The sequence below is a fragment of the Cebus imitator genome, unplaced genomic scaffold (assembly GCF_001604975.1).
Source record: "Cebus imitator isolate Cc_AM_T3 unplaced genomic scaffold, Cebus_imitator-1.0 Scaffold72, whole genome shotgun sequence".
Lineage (NCBI taxonomy): Eukaryota > Metazoa > Chordata > Mammalia > Primates > Cebidae > Cebus > Cebus imitator.
In genome coordinates this window covers 4,789,851-4,802,794 of record NW_016107387.1, presented here as the reverse complement: position 1 = coordinate 4,802,794, position 12,944 = coordinate 4,789,851, and the positions used below count along the sequence as shown (strand labels likewise).

At 42.7% G+C, this 12,944-nt stretch overlaps 1 protein-coding gene and 1 long non-coding RNA gene across 2 annotated transcripts in view; one reads left to right on the top strand and one right to left on the bottom strand.

The window, feature by feature from the left end:
• LOC108306502 overlaps positions 1 to 1,419 on the top strand; it is a 12,878-nt gene extending 11,459 nt beyond the window's left edge. The window contains exon 2 of the long non-coding RNA XR_001826169.2: positions 438 to 1,419. This is a non-coding gene — a long non-coding RNA (uncharacterized LOC108306502). The remainder of the gene's footprint in view (positions 1 to 437) is intronic.
• STX8 (syntaxin 8) overlaps positions 1 to 12,944 on the bottom strand; it is a 316,569-nt gene that overhangs the window by 202,338 nt on the left and 101,287 nt on the right. The gene's annotated exons all lie outside the window — the stretch shown is intronic.

Sequence of the window (12,944 nt, the reverse complement as noted above, 5' to 3'; positions counted from 1 at the left end):
CTGCTCTTCACCAGCAATGGAGGAAGTCCAACTGACACCTTGAAACAAAGCCTCTTTTGTGGCCTTCCTCCATAAAAGGTCCTATCTTCTCTCTTCTTCCAGTAACACAACAAATGTTTGCCAAGCATGGTCTGTGTTCTGGGCCCTGTGCTCTATACCAGGAACACAAAAATGAATAAGACAGCCTTACTTACATCATCACTTCCTTGCTTTTTTCTTTAGACAGAGTTTTGATCTTGTTGCCCAGACTGGAGTGCAATGGCACAATCGGCTCACTGCAACCTCCACTCCCAGGTTCAAGTGATTCTCCTGCCTCAGCCTCCGGAGTAGCTGGGAATTACAGGCACCTGCCACCATGCCCAGCTAATTTTTTGTATTTTTAGTACAGACGGGGTTTCATCGTGTTGGCCAGGCTGGTTTCAAACTCCTGACCTCAGGTGATCCACCCGCCTCGGCCTCCCAAAATGCTGGGATTACATCCTCACTCTAACTTAAAGCAATGGTGCCTATACAAACTGAAGCCCTCAAAGCTTCTGGATTATATTTTAAAATTCTCTCCTGTGTTTATACTGTCCCTCCTTTCCAGTGTTTATCTTGGGAATTATTCACTTTTTCCAGATCTAATCCACACCATAATCCCATTAACTGCTTCAAGCTAGACTTGGAGTGGTCAGAACTTGATTCCACATATATGTAACTCTCTGTGGAAAAAAACCAGAGTCCCAAAAGTCAATGCTATTTTGTCTCATCTTTCCATCTCACACTTCATTACTAAGTGTGTGATCTACGGCGACAGACATCTCAGTTTGAGAACTTACACAAGACATCATCTCAATGTTTAATGTAATGTTCCAAAGTAAGCACTAATTCCCTTTGGGTACCATAGTTCTAAAACTTTTTCTATATAAAATGATACCTCTGATGTAGGTATGACCCCCTGCTAGGGTTCATGGTGTCTAATGACTTATAAAAGTGAAAATATTATATACTTTGCAACCAGCAAAAGTCCTTATTCCAAGAGATGTAATTTAATTCCTGTGATCCAAACGTCCAAATTATTTTTATAATTTTATAAATGAACCCATCTCTAAGTTTTCCTTTCAATAAAAAATAAATATTGAAAGAAGAATGGAAAAATACCCAAGTTGCTGGTTTTTTCCAAAAATGATTATTTTTTAATACTTCATAAGAAACAAATGTGCAATTTAAGTGTAAGTATATGTTCATATACATAAATATACATATGTACACATACAGAGAGAGACAGACACCATGAATTCTTAGAAAGCTGAACACAAGTTTCATTGCTTAGAAATTCTGAGTTTGATATTTTGCTTCCTCTTTCTTATTTGGTTTTATTCAAGCTGCATCTCATTTATGTTTTTCTCTTAATTCAATTAAATTACCTTGATGATTTGAGTTAAAACATAGAAGCATTTATTGCAATCTCTCTTGATATAAAATGCATGAATTGTTCTATTGGAGTCAAATAATAATGTGTAACGATAAGATACATTCCAATGGCAATTCCTCCATTATGACCTGGCTGAGATATGACTCAAACTCTAGTTACTTAGTAACCAAAACTTAAACTAGTAACTTCTTTGACATTTTATTTCTGATCATGTTTTCACCCTGGACACTCCGAGTACCTGAGAGCTTCTTGGTGGAGCCCATGTCTTATCTAAAAATACCTGAAACGATTAGCTTTATCTTCCCTGCTTTTCAAACACAAGAGTGCTTATGAGAAAGAAAACTGATGTTGAGAAAGGCAGGATGAGAGAACAAATCTCTTCCATTTTTAATGAAATTAGTTACCAAAAATAGAAAAAAAAAATCTTTCCTCAACTAGAAGTTAAATATGTATTTCTATTTCTGAACAGTAGTTCTTACTCAACTATGATAGAGCCTGTGAGAAGGACTCAGTCCTCTAAAACACACTGATACTCTGAAAGGTTCAGGTAGGAGGTAGGAAGTGCCCAGCTTTGGGATGGGGCTAATTCTGATGTAGAAGAAGCCAAACGAACACATGGGGCAGATACCTTCCAGGCTGCCAGTGACTTTGGCTCTCTGTGTGACAAAGCAGAAAAAGTAGGGGTTCTCGGGTGTAGGTGGGCACCTGAAACCCTTGAAAGGTTGTCCCATGATGGGTGTTCTCAATGTATAAGCTTCTACACCGCTTTAGTTGTTGATGATTTTAAGACTAAAAATCCACTTGGGAAATCAGATAACAAAGTGCCCCAAGAGGATGGGCTTTCTTTTAGACACTTCTCATCTTTAATACACAATACAGCTAGAAAACGGTGTGGGGATCGGAAAGGTTAATTTCCGATGACTGGAAACTCACTGACCCTGGTTCACAGGGTAGGTTCATCCAGTCCTCTGTAAAACTCCAGGAAAATCAAGAAAGACCATTATGAATCAGCTCAGTTGCTACTGTGACAGTAATCTCACCATCATTATGTTTACCCCATGGAGAAAATACTATTGTTATTAACACTGGTTTATAATCTAATTGTGTGACAGATGATAAAGAACACCCACTATGTTCAGATCTGAATTAGACAGGAAGGTAGGAACGGTATAGAAACTTCAAGAGCACTTTATGCCTCCTGTCACCACTCTTTTTTTTTTTTTTGAGACATGGTCTCACTCTGTTACCCAGGCTGGAGTGCAGTGGTGCCATCTCAGCTCACTGCAGCCTCGGCCTCCAGCGTTCAAGTGATCCTCCTGCCTTAGCTTCCCGAGTAGCTGGGACCATAGACATGCACCACCACGCCTGGCTAATTTTTATATTTTTAGTAGAGGTGGGGTTTCACCATGCTGGCCAGGCTGGTCTCAAACTCCTGACCTCAGGTGATCCACCCACCTTGGCCTCCCAAAGTGCTGGGATTACACGTATGAGCCACTGTGCGCAGCTACTCAACTTTCTTATACAGATACATATTTGTTGAGTTAATAAATAAAATGTGCCATGAGTCTCTTGCTTTCCTAAGGGGATTTATGGGTAAGACTCTGTAAAAGTCTCTGGTCTGGACAGGGAACCATGGATGGTAACAGAAGAAGAGGGAAGGCAAGGCTGTGGGATGCTGCTCTCATGTGGCTTCAAACACTGGTGCAAAGGAGGGGTTTATAAGAAACTATGTCAGGCCGGGTGTGGTGGCTAACACTTGTAATCCCAGCACTTTGGGAGGCTGAGGCGGGCAGATCACCTGAGGTTGGGAGTTCGAGACCAGCCTGACCAACATGGTGAAACCCCATCTCTACTAAAAATACAAAATTAGTTGTGCATGGTGGTGCGTACCTGTAATCCCAGCTATTTGGGAGGCTGAGGCAGGAGGATTGCTTGAACCCAGGAGGCACAAGTTGCGGTGAGCTGAGATGGCACCACTGCATTCCAGCCTGGGCAGTAAGAGCGAAACTCTGCCTCAGCAAAAAAAAGAAACTATGTCACACAGTTAAAGTGGAATGACTATATCCTAAATATATTTTCTACATTATTATATATACATCATTAAATAAATTGAATATCGTATTTGATTATTTCAACCACAGCCCTAAAAGTATATATAGTAGTCCCCTCTTCTCCTCAGAGATACATCCCAAGGTCCCCAGTGGATGCCTGAAATCTCAGATAGTACCAAACCCTTTCTCAGTCTGATAACCAACAGAGCCACCAAATGCTTCGTAGGCCGGGAGCACGTAGAGCAGGAAGATGCTGGACAAAGGGATGATTCATGTCCCAGGTGGAACAGAGCAGGATAGCACAAGATTTCATCATGCTCCTCAGAACAGGACGTGATTTAAAACTTACAAATTGTTTTTCCTGCTATTTTCCACTTAATATTTTTGGACTTCAGTGGACCACGGGTAACTGAAACCGCAGAAAATGAAACTGCAGATAAGGGAGAGCTACTGTATTGGAAAAGAAACTTTTCTAGGGAGCGGGAGATGGGTCATCTCTTTGGAAAGACAAAAAAATTATCTTACACTCAGGAATATATACAGCTACATGTTTTTTGTTTGTTTGTTTGTTTGAGATGGAGTTTTGCTCTTGCTGCCCAAGCTGGAGTGCAGTGGCGTGATCTCGGCTCATTGCAGCCTCTGCCTCCCGCATTCAAGTGATTCTCCTGTCTCAGTCTCCCAAGTATCTGGGACTACAGGTGTGCGCCACCATCCCCAGCTAATTTTTGCATTTTTGTAGAGACGGGGTTTCACCATGTTGGCCAGGATGGTCTCGATTTGTTGATGTCATGATTCCCCTGCCTCAGCCTCCCACAGGGTTGGGATTACAGGATTGAGCCTCCATGCCCAGCCACAGCTATTTTATTTTTACAACAGTAGATTAAATAGTTTAATTGTAGTCCCAGCTACTTGGAAGGCTCAGGTGGGAGGATCACTTGAAGTTGCAGGAAGCCACGATGGCACCACTGCACTCCGGCCTGGGTGACAGAGAAAGACCCTCCCTCAAAAAAACAAAACAAAACAAAAAATAGTGAAGGCTTTGGAGGATACAAGGAAAGGCACAGCAAGGAAAATATTTTGGTATCTTAGTGTAGAAAACAAAAAGCACAAATGAAAATATTACAATGCAATTAAGTAATTTTTTGAAAACTGAATAAAAACAATAAGATTTTGACTATGGAATCAAGAAGAGAAGAAAAGAAAAACCTAAAATATGGACAGGAACACAGACACTTCAGCAATAGTCAATGTCCTCTGCAGACAGTACACACAATAGTATACACAAGGTGGGCTAACTCTGTAACAGTCTTCTAGCCACGAGAATCTCAAAATTATTTATAAAACTTTACAACTTGGCCAGCCATGGTGGCTCAAGTCTGTAATCCCAGCACTTTGGGAGGCTGAGGCGGGCGGATCACCTGAGGTCGGGAGTTCGAGACCAGCCTGATTGATATGGAGAAACCCCATCTCTACTAAAAATATAAAATTAGCCAGGCATGGTGGTGCATGCCTGTAATCCCAGCTACTTGGGACGCTGAGGCAGGAGAATCACTTGAACCTGGAAGGTACAGGTTGCGGTGAGCCGAGTTTGCACCATTGCTCTCTAGCCTGGGCAATAAGAGCAAAACTCCATCAAAAATAGAAAAACAAAGACACAAACTTTACAACTTACTAATATAAGGAGGAGATATGCAACCAGTAAGTCTAATTAGGATTCTGACCGTTTCTCATATGCAAAAGCATATCAACTAACCCATCTGCTGGATACAGCTCATCCTCATCTGGGATCTGGGGGTACAATTTACTCTCCCAGCACACCCTCCTCCCCTACCCCGATAGTGAAACTGTTTCACACAGGTTTCAGATCCTGGGAGGGATCCTAACTACCAAGGCTGTTAAGTTTTTAAATATGCAATCGTCAGAGAAGGCCCTCACTAGATGGGCAGGGGCTGGGCATCATGATAACAGAATTCCTATTTTCCCATGGAAATGAATTACTTTAAAAAAAAAACAAAAACAAACCCATTTGCTGGTGAAAGGGAGGAGAGAGAGGAAGTGAGGCTAAGCAAGTGTATTGGGGGGGTGGCAGATGAAGCGAGTCTTGTGGGTCTCAGGATGGTCTTTGGAACAGAAATTACAAAAACTAATTTGAAACCCAGAGGCAGTGAAGAAAAGGCATGGAAACCAAATGAAATACCATTTGATCTTTGGCCTCTCTGATCTGAAACTGGGCTGGGCCTCCAGCTGAGTTCACTGAGGCCACTGAACAGCTGTCCGGCGATAACCGCTTTCATAGTTGTCAGCAACATTTGCTTCAAGCCAGTACCAGGGTTGTTCCTACTCTGCAGACACGGAAAAAAGAGTCTATGTTTCCCTTCATTTCTTCCCCTGCCTGAGCTATCCTAAATTAGGAAATCATCTGGATTTGTAAAAATAATCACTTCTTGGCATGTTCACAGAGTCTGCTGAAATGTTATTTCAGAAAAGAGACTTTGAATGCCTGGAGGTCACCATAGGAAATGAATCTGGCAATTTGAAAGTGCACCTGCTGGAGTTCTAGGCCATCTCAGTATTCAAATAATTTACATCTTTCCAAACATCTTTTGTGTCTTTTATTTTGTTTAAAGAATGTTCTAAGTTATTACACTTAGTATGAATCAGAAAACAGCCCTGCTTCTTTAGATATGGATTCTGGGGTTGTTTTTTTTTTTTCCCCCTGCATTTTTTCACTATTCAGCAAACACTCATTTAGAGTCCGCCTTAGACATGGAACTCTGCTAAGCATGTATGCATCTTGTTAGGACAGCTTTGGCTGCAAGTAGCAGAAAATGAGACTCAAACTGGATTAAACAACACAGAAATGTGTCTGGCAAGGTAAGAAATGCAGGGGTAGCTCTAGCGTTGGCTGATGCTGAGTTTCAGCAAAGTCATCAAGTACCCATCATTCTTTCCATCTCATTACTAGTTTCCTGCCCCTGCTATAACAGATTCCCACACACCTTAAAATAATGCAAAGTTATTATCTTATAGGTCAGATGTCTGATGCGGGTCTCCTTGGGTTAAAATCAATGTGTCAGAAAGGCTGCCTTTCTTTCTTCAGGCTCCAGGAGAATCTATTTCCTTGCCTTTTCAGCTTCTAGAGGGTGTCCACACTCCCTGGCTAGTGGCCCCTTCCATTTTCTAAGCCAGCAATGACTGCACGAGTCTCTCTCACATCACACCACTCTGACACTGACTCTCTTGCTCCCTCTACCATGTTTAAGAACTCCAGTGGATACACTGGGCCCATCAGATAATCCAAAACTCTCTCTCCATCTCAAGGACATACCCCTAGTCGTATCTGTGAAGTCTCTTGCCACGTAAAGTAACACATCTTCAGGTTACAGGGACTAGGACAGGGATATCTCTAGGGGGGTTGTAATTCTGCCTATCATAATCTCTGTGCTCTTCCAGCCTCAAAGAGGGGTTTGCCCTCAGGCTGGCTCCTCTCATGATCATAAGGTACTAATTAGAGAAGTTTCAAGTGACACATCCAGACAACTTTCTAGAGGAAGAAAAAGGTGAGCCATCTCTTTCTGGCCTCTTTCTTTCTAGGGAGAAAACTTTTGCCAGAGCCCTAGAGCAGATTTTCCTTCATGTTTAATTGGCTGAGATGGATCACCTGCTCATTATCAATTCACCTTTTGACAAGGAGAATAGGTTCACTGTGACTGGCATAGGCTAAGAATTTGGGATGGATGTTGGAGGGTCAGCTACCATATTCACTATAATGCAGCAAATACCAAGAAGGGCAGAAAGTTACTACTTAACAGAATACTTATAACTAAAGGTCCAGTACTCTGTCAGACGTTTCACATGACATCTCCGTTAACCTCACATCAATCCTGAGAGGTAAGTATTAAACCCATCTTGCCAAGAAAACCAAAGCTCAAAAAAAACATACTTGAATTTTACCATGTATTCTAGTTATGGTTACCTCTGCAGGTACTACTATATATGCAGGAATAAACACGCTGGCCCTTAAGCACAGGAGAGTTGAAATCTGTTGTTTTCTACCACATTCTTCAAAAACACATGAAATAAGCTTTTAAAATAATTCAAAAGTAGTCGTGACTTTGAGAAGACCACTGCGTGGCTTGCTAGAAAATATACAAGAGGTTCTAACTTCGAGTTTGCGCTCATGCTCTTGCTCCTCAAAGAAATCCAGCATTCCCAATGCAATATAAGCATACCTCAGAGGCTGCTTGGAGGACTGACTGCTCTTCCAGATGACAATGTCATACAATGAACAAAGTTGAAGCCAAGCACCAGAGGCCTGAATTATATGAGTGTATCAGCCAGGGTCTGATCAGGTCACAGGAATCACTCCAGTTATTTTAACAGCAAGAATTTAACACAGAGAGAGCCATTAACAAGACATAAGGTTGTTAACTAGGTGAGAGGGTAAAAGCAGAACTCTAAGGTACCATGGGAGCAGAAGAGATAAAAGGAAGAGGTGAGAATTATTCAAATAAAGAGCCTGGGGGAGGGCCCCCGTGGAGGTGCTGCTCAGGTGAAGCAAGTGTCTCCAGGGTTCCCGAAGAGGCTAAGCATGTGAGTGTTGAAAACACTGTGAAGTGAATCCAGCCAGCTGCTGCCTCAGGGAAAGAACTGCTGCTGCCAGGGTGGAGTGGCATATCTTGTGTGCACAGATAGGAAGCTCACGGGAAGCAAATGGGAAGTGCACATCACTTCCTCATCTTCCAACTTTGGAGCATCCTTCTAGTACTCACTACTGGCAGAGACAAATACAGGGCCAGCTGGCAAAGCAGAAATGTGGCTTGCAGAGAGCCCTGGCTCCAGCATCACACAGGAGAGCACAGAAGGCCGTGTTTGAGGTAGAGAGACATGATTTAATAAAGGGCACAAGTAACTATCCTGTGATGCCAGCGGCAAGGTCTCCCTATTTCACAGTTGAGTTTACATCTTTGGGAATGATAAAGGAGATTAATGGGCTTCCGAGTGTATGAAAGGGTTAAAAAGAACTTTCATAGTTTGGATACGCTTCCTTAGCTTTCGGGACTGCAACTGCTCCCTCAGTCTACAATCATATCACAACATTCACCAATATTCACTCCACGTTCACGATATTCACTCTACAGTCATATCACAATATTCACTAGTAATTCTTGGATGTTACTATCATTCCCATTCCTTTCTGGGTGAAGGAAGTAGACAAGCATAGTCATATTTGTTTTTGTATTTCAAATATCTTTTTAAAAATTGCCAAATTCACAACTACTTATCTTTATCATGTAGAAAGGCAGTAAATACGTATATGGTGGTTAAAAGAACATATCTTGTCATCAGACTGGTCTGGGTTCAAATCCTGGCTTTGACACTTGGTAGCTGTGTGCCTTTGACCAAGTTACTTAACTTGCCTCAGCCTCACTTTCCCCAGCTGTTATATGGGAATGATAATAGTACTAACCTCATAAGGTAGCTGGGAAGATTAAATTAATTACCACCATAAAACTTAAGTTGGCCATCAACTGCCTTTTTTTTTTTTTTTTTTTTTTTTTCCTGTGAGTCTCAACAGCCTAGGAAAGAAAAAAATGTTTCCAATCCCTGCTTTTGGGAAAAATGTTTATAGCCTTTCCACAGTACTCTTACCTCTGTGGCAGCACTGAGCTCAATGTATAAGTTTTTAAATAATAATCTTCCCAACTAAAGTGAGAGTTCCTTACAATTAGAACTGTATATTTTTTACCACATACACAGCTCCTGAAAAAAGGTTATCTTCCTTGACAGATCCAAACAATGAACCAAAACACAAGCAGATACACAGAATCCCACAGCGGGATGGGATGGAGGCAATCCAGGAGGTCAACATGGACAGGAGTGATTCTCAGTGGAAGGTAGAATGGTGAGAGTGTGGGCATCAGAATTACCTTTTTCCAAGGGCACACACCCTCCACCTTCCACCACTCTAGATTCTGGCTCAGCTTCCATAGAAAATCATGAACACATGGATCCTTTGGGTGCTAGAGATAGAGACAGAAGCCAATATAAAGTAAAGAAGAGATAGTCTTGACTTTCCAGGAAGTGTGGATTCGCAGTAAGCCCAAAGGGTGGCTAAACTATCCAGGCTTAGCTGCAAGGAGAAAGTGTGAATTTGCACAGAGAAAGCTGGTGCCTGTGAGGAGTTAGAGCAGCGATCCCCAGCCTTTTTGGCACCAGGGACCGGTTTCATGGAAGACAATTTTTACATGGACTAGTGGGTGGGGGATTATTTCGAGATGATTCAAGCACATTACATTTATTGTGTACTTTCTTTCTATTACTATTATAACATATAATGAAATAACTTTTTTTTTTTTTTTTGAGATAGAGTCTTGGTCTGTCACCCAGGCTGGAGTGCAGTGGTGCGATCTCCACTCACTGCAACCCCTGCCTCCTGGGTTCAAGCGATCCTCTGCCTCAGCCTCCCGAGTAGCTGGGATTACAGGTGCATGCCACCACACCCAGCTAATTTTTGTATTTTTAGGAGAGACAGGGTTTCACCATCTTGGCCAGGCTGGTCTTGAACGCCTGACATTGTGATCCACCCGCCTTGGCGTCCCAAAGTGCTGGGATTACAGGCATGAGCCACCATGCCTGGCTAATGAAATAATTCTACAACTCACCATAATGTAGACTCCGTAGTAGCCCTGAGCTTGTCCTGCATCTAGATGATCCCATCTGGGGGTGATGGGAGACAGTGATAGATCATCAGGTGTTAGATTCTCATAAGGAGTGTGCAACCTAGATCCCTCGTAGGGTTCGCACATTCACAACAGGGTTCGCACTCCTATGAGAATCTAATGCTGCAGCTGATCTGACAGGAGGAAGAGCTCAGGTGGTCATGAGAGCACTGGGGAGCAGCTGTAGATACAGATGAAGCTGCAGTCAGTTGTCCCCCGCTCACTATCTGCTCTGCAACCTGGTTCCTAGCAGGCCACGTGCTGATACCGGGCCATGGCCCGGGAACTGGGGACCCCTGGGTTAGAGAATCAGGGGAATAAACACGACGGTGGCTGGTTCTACCAGACGAGACGCACAAGCACGTCTCTTGCTAAGTCACACAGAGGCCTTCACCTAGGAAAACTTGAGGCTGACAGAGAAGGCAGAAAGGAGCCCCCAGAGTCATCCAATGAAGGCAAACTCACCTTGTGGCTTTGTAAGTTTTAAGCAAACCAAGGCAGAGATCATTTGTGACTAACCTGATAAGAGAATCTCATTTCAACCCTGATTTTTTTTTCTTTCAAATATTTCCATCAGGAGAATGGGCGCAGTGGCTCATGCCTATAATCCCAGCACTTTGGGAGGCCGAGGTGGGCGGATCACCTGAGGTCAGAAGTTCGAGACCAGCCTGGCCAACATGTTGAAACCACTTCTTTACTAAAAATACAAAATTTAGCCAGTATGGTGGTCTGTGCCTATAGTTCCAGCTACTCAGGAGGCTGAGGCAAGAGAATTGCTTGAACCTGGGAGGCAGAGGTTGCAGTGACCCAAGATTGCACTACTGCACTCTGGCCTAAGCAACAGATCAAGACTGTGTCTCCAAAAAAAAAAAAAAAAAAAAGTCAAATATTTATCATAAGATTGAAATACTCTGCTTTGAGACAATTACCATATATGATCCCCACCTTCCTTAAATCTGATTCTTAAACAGCAGCAGCTGAAAGAGGCAATTATCATAAAGTGTAGTTGCTTTAGAAAAAAAGATTTTCTCAGGCACTTCTAGAAATAGAAAGGTGTGGTGAGTGACGTAAATTATGATCTGCAATTGTGATCTTTCAATTATGATGTGCAATTATCTTAGAAATGTAGCTACGATACCAGGCAAATGTTTACATCTATATCACAAATCTATTGCTAGGTATAATCCTTAAAGTCTCAAAATTAGCTCCACACCTTATACAGAGTAGGCTGAATAAATGATTGCTGAGCAACTTTACAAAATAGTACAAGAAGGGAAGAAAAGCACTGAAACAGGAGAGCCAACCATGACCACAGGTCTCTAGTGCCTACAAGGTACAACGCAGACTTCTGCAGGGCTCTATGTGCTGAAAAATCTCAAGTATTTAAAGAGTGTGTCAAAAGTGAAGAGTGTCAGAAGTAAGAAGATCATAAATGTTCAAAACAACTGCGGGGGGACTTAGATGCAGGGACTAGCTCTGAACATACAGTGTGTCCTCTGATACCAATCTTATCCTCTTTTTTTTTTGAGACGGAGTCTCACTCTATTGCCTCTATTGCCCAGGCTGGAGTGCAATGGCGTGATCTCGGCTCACTGCAACTCCCGCCCCCCGGGGTTCAAGCTATTCTCCTGCCTCAGCCTCCTGAGTAGCTGGGACTACAGGAGTGCCATCACGCCCGGCTAATTTTTGTATTTTTAGTAGAGACAGGGTTTCACCACGTTGGCTAGGCTGGTCTCGAACTCCTGACCTAAAGTGATCCGCCCGTCTTGGCCTCCCAAAGTGCTGGGATTACAGGCGTGAGCCACTGCGCCTGGCCTCATCCTCTTACCCATGACACTTCAGGTCACACCTTTGAGCTTTTTAGGTTTTAATGTATTCTCCACCATGAAGCTATTCAGAATTATCCTTCTCCCCTAAGTCATCTAATTTTCCCATCTTTCTCACCAAAAACACTTCCTCAGTAATAGGCAGAGGATTATTACTTGAAGTTCCTTTCTTTTTTAACTGAAGAAATGTCAGGCATGTTATTTTCAGAGTGATTTAAACAGCTCTAGTGTTATAACTAAACAGAAAGAACAAAGATGCTAAAATATTAATCATCCTGCCCAGCTGCCCACTGGGAGTAGCTGAAAATGGCAACATGCTGCTGTCTCTGGCTTCGTGTCTACATTACTGCCTGTGCAGCTCACAAACACTCCCTTTCCTGAACATATGGAGCAATCTCAGGAAAGAATTTGCCTCAGTGAACCCTGACTAGCCAATCAAAACCAGACGGTTCCAAGTTCAGTGACTAATATCAGGGATGAATTGTGCGTGGTGAAAAGGAAATTTTGTGTGCCGGAGAAATTTATACCCTGAGATCAGCCGTATCACAGGTGTGCACGATCACCTGGAGAGACTGAACTTTAGAAAAGGCGAGTTCAAACATTTCTTCAAGCAGCACGCCTGTCATCACACAGTATGAAAAACTGAACAGCGCTATGCGATATCTGATCACTCTAACAACAACAACAACAATAGCTGCCTTTAGGGAGGATTTTCGGGACTGAAGCTGGGGCAGCCACTGCACTGAGCCCTGCACATAGGTGATCCCATTTAGTTTAATCCTCACAAACCAGAAGGTAGGTACAATCATCTCTGGTCTACATACAAGGAATGAGGTTTGGGAAGGTAAAGTGAATTGCTCTGGCTTGCACACCAAGAAAACGAAGTTAGTGGGTATCTAATTGCAAAGTCCTTGCTTTTTTTTTTTTTTTT